The 10,355-nt window shown below is 34.0% G+C and overlaps 1 long non-coding RNA gene across 2 annotated transcripts in view; it reads right to left on the bottom strand.

Annotated features, from left to right (window-relative positions):
- Positions 1-2,354: 2,354 nt before the first annotated feature.
- LOC126762634 (uncharacterized) overlaps positions 2,355-10,355 on the bottom strand; it is a 169,676-nt gene continuing 161,675 nt past the window's right edge. For both annotated transcript variants that reach the window (XR_007667492.1, XR_007667493.1), the window contains exon 4: positions 2,355-2,397. This is a non-coding gene — a long non-coding RNA (uncharacterized LOC126762634). The remainder of the gene's footprint in view (positions 2,398-10,355) is intronic.

Below are 10,355 nucleotides of genomic sequence, written 5' to 3'. Positions count from 1 at the left end.
GGGCCTTGCAACGAAACTGGGACTGGGGCAAATTGTGCGAGTACATTATATATATTTATATATACTCACATACACATATACACATATGTATATGTATGTAGGCTCTTATGTACTTTAGCCCACATACATATGTATATGCATTATATGCAGCTCTTGTCTGCAATTGTGTGCGCTTGGCGAAGCTTAGCCGATTTGCTGCAATTATACTCGTGCCGCATTTGTTCTTGTGCTTAGTTGAGCTTTTGTTGCAACGAACGTTAAGTGTACAACAACAATGTTTGCATTATTTTGGTGCAAATAATGGTTGTAAACAGTTTGGCGTAGTAAATGAACGTAGTAAAATGAGGTTGCACATACTTACATATGTACATATATGTATATAGTTTAGTATATAATAAATACAAACAAATATCAAGAAAAGTGCTTATAGCTGTACGTCAGCTAAGTAAATGAGTAATTTTTTTGGTATAAAAAATTTTCATATTAAAATGGTACTAAATTTTCTATCTCAGGAGGTAGCTTGAAAAAATGTGATGAGCAAATTTTTATATTTATAAGGTTGCCACATTTTTTCAATTAAATAATGAAATTATATAACAAATTAAATATGAAAATAATTCCACATTTCCCATCTCAGAAAGTAGTTTAAAAAAAAATTAATAGAATATATTAATATAGCGTTGCCACATTTTTTCAATTAAATAAAGAAATTATATAACAAATTAAGCTGGTAGAAATGTTTTCAAATACTATATAAATACTTCTATTCAATTTATATATTTACTGTCTTTATTGCGATAGTTGCCACCTACTAAGGTTGCCACACTTTTGTTATTAAATAAAAAAGCTATGAAAAATTTAAGCTAATACAAATCTTTTTAAATTCCACACAAATGTTTCGATAATTACATATTTATTTTTTGCGATAGTTGCCACATAATAAAGTTTCCACATTTTTTTATAAAAAAAAAATATGCAAAATAAAGCTAATACAAGTCTTTTTAGATAAGTCTTTTATAATAACATATTTTCTGTCTTTATTGCCAAAGTTGCCACCTGCTAAAGCTGCCACATTTTTTTGTGAATGAAATTATGAAAAAATTAAGCTAACAATTTTTTTTTCAAAATACTACAAATATCAACACTTCCAACAGATTTATAAATTTATTGCCACCTGATAAAGTTGCCACATTTTATCAATTAAATAAAAAGTTTATTAAAAATTAAATAAAAAAATAAACAAATAAAATTTAAAAATATTTTTATCAATTTTTAAATAAAAACTTTATTAAAAATTAAATAAAAAAATAAAGCAAATAAAATTTAAAAATATTAAATTTAATCATATTTTTTAAATAATAATATTTATTTTATTTAAAATATTTATCAAAAACTATTTCAAAACTTTCAAAATACTACAAATTTTTTTTAAATATCAACACTTCCAACAGAAAATCCATATGCACATATATCGTAATTATATACATACATACATATATGCATATTTACTGTTTTTACTGCAATAGTTGCCAACTGTCGAAAAATTATGGTTTAAGATTTGTACAATATTAAACAAAATCAATATTTTTTGATATTAATATATTGCTCTATCAATATTTAAATATTTAATTTTATGGCAGTGGTTGCCACCTGATCAAAAACAAAATCAATATTTTTTGATATTAATATATTGCTCTATCAATATTTAAATATTTAATTTTATGGCAGTGGTTGCCACCTGATCAAAAACTATGCTTTCAAAACTTTAAAGTAATAAATAGTATATTTTTTTACGTAAAAAAAATTATTAAAATTTTCTTAAAAAACTTCAGTTAATGAAAGAAATGGTGGCAAGGACTACCATTCCCGCCTCAATCTAAAGAACAAAATATTAATACTCCCTTATACATACATAGATTGTGACAAAAATGTGTTAAAATGATTTTGGTGGATATTTTGGATACTAAATGCTTTCTTGCTCGACTCGTGCTGATAAAGCTGAATTTTCGCGATTTAATTACATTTTTTGGACAAGGTGATTATTTTAAGTTACTCTAAGCAACACAAATAGCGGTCGTATGACAAAACGTTCAAAGTGTTATAGCTAAAAAGTCAAACTTTACGTTAAAGTTGTGAGTTTCCAAAGTGCAACACTAGGGTTGCCAAATCCCGAAATATTAAAGGCAACCAACTAAACCACTTTTAAAATAAATTATGCTAGAATTTTTTTTTTTTTGACCAGCAATTCAGTTTATACACATACATTAAGATTACAATTCAGTATGATCCATGATGAAGCATATATTAAAAAATAGAGAAGAAAAAAATTGTATTAATAACAAGAACTCACTTACCTTTTACTATTACTGAATGCTGCACACACATTTTTATCACACACTGTAAAGAAAAAAATATATATTTAGAAGAATAATGAACAAAAAATAATAATATTAATTACAAAAAATAAGCTAAATCACCATCACAAATACCGGGTGGAGAATCGATTCGGCGCCGTTCGCAGCAACTCGGACTGACGTATAGACGGACTGGGCATATCTTACGACCAGATCTTAAATGGAAAGCGTACAACAGCGTACACAACTTGTGTAAGAACGGGAGATTCCCAAGCGACATCGCTTCGCTCTACAATCTCTAGAAAAGTTCCAAGAAAATCAGATAGTTTCGAGCCAAATTTTGTTCAGCAATGAGGCCTATTTCTGACGCAGGGTATGTAAACAAGCAAAATTGCCGAATTTGGGACGAAAAGCAATCAGAATAGAATCAAGAGCTGGCATTTCATCCAGCAAAAACAACGGTTTGTTGTGGTTTGTAAGCCGGTGGAATCATCGGTCCATATTTCTACGAAAATGAAGTGAAAAACGGAACTGTCAACGACGACCGTTATCGCGCCATAATAACCGACTATTTGATGTTTGAAATTGAAGCTAGTGACCTAGGCGACATTTGGTTTCAACAAGACGGTGCCACTTCCCATACATCACATTAGTCAATGTATTTATTGAGAGAATTAGATTTTTCCTGTGGGGATATGTAAACTCTGAAGCCTATGCGGTTACGATTCAGGCCTTGGAGCAAAACATCACCCGTGTCATTCGCCAGTTAGCAGTCGAGATGCTTGAACAAGAATCGAAAATTGAACTCAACGGATGGACCATCTGAGACGTAGGCGCGGCCAAAATTTGAAAGAAATAATTCTCAAATAATAAATACTAATGAATGTTCTTTCAAATGATAATAAACATTCCCATTAAATTTGAAGTTTCTGTGTGTTTTCTTTAAAAAAGTAGAGAACCTCGAAATGGATCACTTTTAACAAAAGATTTCATACACGGACTTGAGGCGGATCGGTCAGCTTGTATGGCAGCTATATGCTATAGTGGTCCGATATCCGCGTTTCCGACAAAGGAACAGCTTTTTGGGAAGAAAAAGGCGCGGGCAAAGTTTCAGTTCGATATCTTCTAAAAAAGAGAGGGGCAAGCTCGAGCATATACAATAAGTCAGACAATTATACAATTTAGACCGTAATTTTTTCAGTAGGGTGGTCTGCAATGCGATCTAATTGCTGAACTGGATGTATTCGAGTCCAAAATTTTTTTGGTTCCTGGTGGAAAATAATTTTTTGAAGGTCACGGTTGTCACTCCTTAATATGTAAATACAGAAAACAACCTGTTTTATTTGGTCACAGTTTTGATTTATTTCTTTTCTATTAAAAACGGATTCCACACTATGCTTCTTATTTCACTTAAAAATTCCTTATCGGCACCAACCGCCACCAACTTTCTGAGCATCGTCAATAAACATGCGTAATTGAGAGGCTCTCCGCCATGTTAACACCAATTTCGCGCCCTGAAACTTATTTTTTGCCAAGAGTAGCCAGCTCAATATCCTTTTTATATACACTATTCAAAGATGTGTTTGTGTTTGCTAATGTATGAGTGCAGTTTACCGTTAAACTAGGACACGGCACCATTTTTAATTTATGACCTAACCTAGTTTATTGGCGCCTTGAGCACCGAATGCCAGACAGTATACCGTAACGGCACTTAAGTGCAACACTCGAGCACTTCCCCCACTCACCAACACCCACACATGTACTCACGTGCACCCATAACACACACAAGGTGGCAGCCGCGCACTTGCAAACACTTTGTACAGTTAGCTTGATGTGCAGGTGCAATTGCACGTAACAGCTGTGCGCGATAGACCCTTCGCAGGGCTCGGCAGGCGCGAGTCCTTTGTGGGTGTATGTGTGTGACCATGTAAGGCAGTACAGCTGTGTGGCCTGCTTGTTTGCACACGCACTGCTTTTGAGGTGAAGGCCCACAAGTAGGCTCGTTTGGTTGGCCCTGTAACACTTTTACAACTGCAGCGTGTAACTGTACTTGCGTGTCATGAGCAAATGCAATGTATACAAGCATTTATGTAAACATAAATATGCAATGTAGTGGTGAATGGATTTTCTTTTAGAAACAAAATTGTTTGCTTCAACGTTGCCACCTTATTCTAAAAAATTATACAAAAATAGGGAAATTGGTCATGATATTTACAAAACAGAAAAATTTTTATTGAAATACATTACAAAAAAAAATATATTATGGATGGGTTTTGCTACAACGTTGCCACCTGTTCCTAAAAATTTAATAAAATTTAAGAAATTCGCCATTTTTTCAGAAACAATATTTTCTTCGCAATAACTTTTTAAAAAATAAATTTTGCACGGCTCACTATTATATAAGAAGGTTGCCACCATATAGCAAATTAAATTTTTCAAACGCTTAAATATAGTCGGTAATGTAAAAATAAATTGATTATATTTCGCTGTTTGATAAAAAAAAAACAAAATTATCAAATTAGAGCTGCCACCATTTTTGTTTGAAAAAATAAAATTAAAAAGAAATATGTACATAATAAATTCATAAGTTACCAAAGCTTCGAAATTTATAAAAGCGGATTTTTGTAGACAAACGTAAATCTTGCAATGGAGTTACCATATTTTTTTAATTAAAGCATTATTTAAGTGAATATTTCATAGTTTCCAAAAACTAAATATACAGCTCTTAAAGCTAAATTTATTTTATTAGGAAGTTTGATTAAAAAAAAGATTTGCCAAATTAGAGTTGCCACCTTTTTTGCTAAAAATACACAATTCAAATATGAAACTGAGTTATCAAACTTTCGAAATTTATGAAAAAGTATTTTTTTAACAAATGCAAGTTTTGTAATAGAGTTGCCACATTTTTGGATTAAAGCATTAGTTAAAAGAATTTATACATATTTAGGAAATTAGTTGTGTATATTTACACGGAGCCAAAGTCTTTGCAGTAGAGAAAATTCAACATTTTTGTTCATTTAAATTTGAAAACATTTGAGCATGAGTTTCTTTCATGTAACAAGGTTGCCATCGCATGGCAAATTATATATTTAATACTTTCAATACTCTAAATATTGTCAAGATTGAAAGAAATTTATTTTATTGGCAGTTTGATAAAGAAACACATCCTTTGCTAAATTAGAGTTGCCATCTTTTTTATAAAAAAATCTAGTCAAGAGAAATACCATATAATAAATTCATAAATTAGCAAAACTTAGATATTTATATGAAAGCAGTTTGATGTATAATGTAAATTTTGTAAAAGAGTTGCCACATGTTTCAAATAAAAAACAAAACTAAATGATTATATAATTAATCAGCTGTTTAAGGAATTCATATTTAAACTTAGTCAAAGTATTTTGCAGGTAATTCAAAGTTAAATAGAGTTGCCACCTGATGAAAAATAGAAAAAAATTAAATGATAGTTTCAATAAAATGTAGCACACCATATACATACATAATTTACCAACAATTAAAATATTAATTAACCATTCAATACCTCTTTTTGTGGCCAGGGTTACCAATTAATTGCAAAATTACAAATGCTAGTAAATGGAATTGCCTGCCAGATAGCCGCGAGCGTGTGAAACCCTGTGATAGAGGTACCACAAAAAATTTGAAGAACCGTTATGATTTCAGAATTTTCGGATTCGGATTACGCAAACCGTTAGAAATTGAAGTTTTTCAAAAACGTTTTCCAAATAGAGCTTCGGTAAGGTCTAGATAACATGCTGACCCTAAAATACAGTGTTTGTATAAATAAACATGATTTAAATGACCTTCCAGACTTATGCCCGGTTTCACAGTCCATACTTAAGTTGTACCTAAATAAAATCTTAGCTAAGTATTGTTGCTAAATGAGTGGTCGTTTGCGTTTCACAGTCAATGCTCAGTTTTACAAATGTCATTCATAAAAATATGTTTGAAATATTTAAATTATAACAGACAATACATAAATTTGCGAGGAAAATTATATCAAAAATTGATGAAAACAACAAAAGAACCCCAAATTTCATCACTAGCGAGTTATGGGAACTGAAGGAAAAGTATAAGCTGTTATTGAGTTTTTTCGCTGAAAATTCAAAGCAAATTCAAAACAAAAATTAGCTGTTATTTAAGCACTGCTTAAGTCCCCCCTTTTCAGTACTTAAGCATTACATAAGTATGAACTGTAAAACAATATTTTCCTGTGTAGATGGCATCTAAAATACAGTGTTTGTATAAATAAACATGATTTAAAAGACCTTCGTAGAAAATAACGAAGACTTAAACTTACTCAAATTTTTTAATCTTCGAAATAAGTTTTCGCAACTTGCCAAGAAGTGATTGGGCTCAAATTTCTTTTTCGGCAAAAAATCACATGAAATCGATAAAAGTATTTAGAAAGATTTCCATTTCTTCCTTACAGTCAAAAATAAAAACAAAAACTATCTCATAAAAATTAAAGTGATTAAAATGACTTTCCCACATTTCCGTCTCACCAGCGCACTTCAACTCAATGTGACAAAAGAACTCAGGCGCAGAGCAGAGTACCCGGTAAGTGATTGTCTTTGCGTAAGTACTATGAGAAAACTTTGCCTTATAAAACTTTGTGCCACGGCAAAAAGAACAAGCATGAAATGACAAGCATATGTAAGCCATAACGGAATGTCGCAACGGCGCTGGTGACACATGTTGCACATGGACTTATGAAAATAACAAAATCAAATTGGCATGCGAGTCAAACCAGAAGCTGTCACTCAGACGTCAAGTAGAACAGGGTTATAACAAACTGGCAGTAAGCTAAAATGTTGCGAAAGTGCGTTTTACTAGACGGGAATAAAGAGAACTTGCAACATTCAAATTATATTCAAAAAATGTGGACGAAATTGGATTTATAAAACCTGAAATTTTATAACACAGGTCTTGGTAGTGTTAACTGCTTTCGTCCTTTCTAAAGTTTAATAACCTCAGATAAAATTGCGTCATAAAAAATTGGTCTTCCATTAGGCTTAGACTAGACCATCACCAAGGGATTGAATACAATGCTTCAAATGATTCTAGGATATTTCTTGTGATTGAATAAATGCAGAACCAAAAAACATCAAAATGGTTATTTCAAAAACTGTATAACGTAACGGGTGATTCATGTAGAGGGACTTTCTTCGCAACACCATCACCCATCTGGAGACACAGCATTCATTATTGGATAATTTTCGACCGAATAGACTACGTCCAGCACGCAGTGAAGAAAATATAGCAGCCGTAGCTGAGAGTAGATAGTTGATTCGCAAGAACTGAAACCGCTCGACCTTCCCAAGAGACATCGCTCTAAGGGCCCTTGAAAAGCTCCAAGAAGATCCGACGTTTTCGAGTCAAATTTTGTTCAGCAATGAGGCCCATTTCTGGCCTATGGGTATGTAAAGAAGCAAAATCGCCGCATTTGGGACAAAGAACAACGTGAAGAGCTGCCATTTCATCCAGAAAAAACACCAGTTTGATGTGGTTTGGTCGCCGGTGGAATCATCGGACCATATTTCTTCAAAAATGGTGCCGGTGAGAACATAATCGTTAATGCCGACCGATATTGCACCATGATAACAGACTATTTGGTGCCTGAAATTGAAACTCCTGATCTCGGCGACCTTTGCTTTCAACAAAACCAAGACCCTTCCCACACATCGCATCAATAAATGGATTTGTTGAGCACTTCGGTGAGCCGATTTCATGGTAAAATTGTGTGATATCACACCATTAGACATTTTCCTGTGGGGATATGAAAACTCTAAAATCTAAACGAACTAAGAGACACTTACTTTGAAATTTTTCCCTGACAATTGTGAGTCTAACCGTGATAGAAAACTTCAACTAATGAGCAAATTATCAGCTGTGGTCCTCAAATTTAACCTTATAACCTTAAGTTAAAGGCTTTTGTGGGGTCTTGAATCTGATCATTAGCTAATAAATGAACACCATGGCTAGACACTACACTAATAATATATCCAAAGCGTCGGAAAATGTACCTCATAAAAACGTTTGGTACTTGGGCCAATCAAATCAAAAGAAGTACTTTTCAGAGACGATTATACCTATATCCCGAAAGAACTTCGACCAACTCAATTTCTGAAAAGTACATACATATGTCAAAGTATAACAAAACTTCATACTGTAAAAGCTAAAAGCAAGCACACTCATTCACGAAATTGCTCCCTATTACTTTGCTCTCCCTCGAAGTCATTCGCCTCTCATACTCATTATATGCTCGCCATTAACGCAGCTGTCAAGTGTCCTTCATTATGCAACATAAATATGACAAGCGCAAACACAACCTTAAAAGTACATTAATGATACACACATACATGCATATATATAGAGATATAAATGTATATAAATATAAACCTACAAACATATTTATAGGTATACCCACATTTGTATCAATTTAAATGACTAAAAGCTAACTGACTGCTCTTGTGGTTGCCACCGAACGTATCCGTCTCCTCGAGGGCCTGACGGTCGGCACCAAATCATCCCTGTGCGGAGTTGTGGTTGCTCAGTTCCTTCGTGGCCAACGCAACACATGTCAAGCCGCCTGCCTCCGCATAACGCGTCCATGTGTGTGGGTTGGGAGAGCGGTGGAGTGTGAGTGGGCAACTGCTGGCTGTTCGCTCGCTAATGTAATGAGAATATGTCATTCCAACTGGTATTTACATTGTGTCTTTATCTGTGGAAAGCAGAGTTTAATGCATAATATTGCACTTGCTAAAAATAATATTATTTCAGCCATGTAAGCGCGCACAAGCACACAGCAACACAGCCCGCACACGAACACACTCGTGTTTGTAGTCGAGTGAAATGAGTTGCGCCTGCAGTTGACGGCCTGCCATGGCATATCTCAAGGGAAGTGCGCCATGTAACTTTCATGCAACGCAGATAACAGCCGTTACCCAATGCAACACGAAGCCAGCGTGGGGGCGCAAAGGGAAAGGAGTGCGGGGAAAGGCGTTGAAGGCTAGCTAGAGTTTGCATATTGTTCGCCGGGACAACGGAAGAGGAAGTCCGTCCTGTAGAGAGGCAAGTCGCTGTAATGGCATTGCTGGAATGATAACAACATAGAATAATTGCATTGTAGGCCGGTATTGTGGGTCTCCAGGGCCACAATTGAAGGCTGGCCTACATTTTGGTGGGATTTTACACATTTATGTGCGAGATGGACGCTTAAATAAAGTTAAATCGTTGGAAAATGTTGTGTTTGAAGAGCGCTTGGAATTTAGTAAATTTAGGTTATGTTCGACCTTATGAAGATAAGCGGTGACTATTTCGATAAATCCAGTTTAATCAGTATTATAGCTGAGTTCGAATTGAGTTATCTTCTCTCTTCCGTTCACTCAAAATTACTCTTTCTTAAGAAGCTATATACCAGACTTTCTTCAATTCGCCTCCAACTTTTGTATAGTTACACTTTCGATCGATTATTGAATTAAGAATAGCCAATGTGTTTTTACCAGGCGTCCCTATAATCTTATTGGAATCGGTAAAAGAGAAAATTTTTCCACTTAACTAATAGAAGAGGAATAGTAGGAAATCGGGATGGTTGAGGTTCGACGTCCGTACTTCGTCTAAGAAATTATTTCGGCTGATTGAGAATAAACTCGAAAAGATTTTGTTCGAGATATTTTAACCAATCGGAAGAGAGAAAGTTAAAATACGCCTTCTCAAAGTCCTCCAAACAAATCGATTAAAGAGTAGTAAATATCCACTTAAAACCCACACCAAACCTCGGAGAAGCGTTTTGGTTAATTAGACATTGGTATTCGCTTTCGACTTAACGCCGGTCCAATTCTTTCAAAACCAGTCAAATTCATATACATATAAGTCCTAATCTAACGGAAAGCATTATAAAAGTCTGCACAGGATACCATTTATTATTGAATATACGTCTTCTCAAAGCCCTCCAAACAATTCCTTTATGGAACCCAGACCAAA

Source organism: Bactrocera neohumeralis, chromosome 6, assembly GCF_024586455.1.
Source record: "Bactrocera neohumeralis isolate Rockhampton chromosome 6, APGP_CSIRO_Bneo_wtdbg2-racon-allhic-juicebox.fasta_v2, whole genome shotgun sequence".
NCBI lineage: Eukaryota > Metazoa > Arthropoda > Insecta > Diptera > Tephritidae > Bactrocera > Bactrocera neohumeralis.
This window is presented reverse-complemented; position numbering and strand designations above follow the sequence as displayed.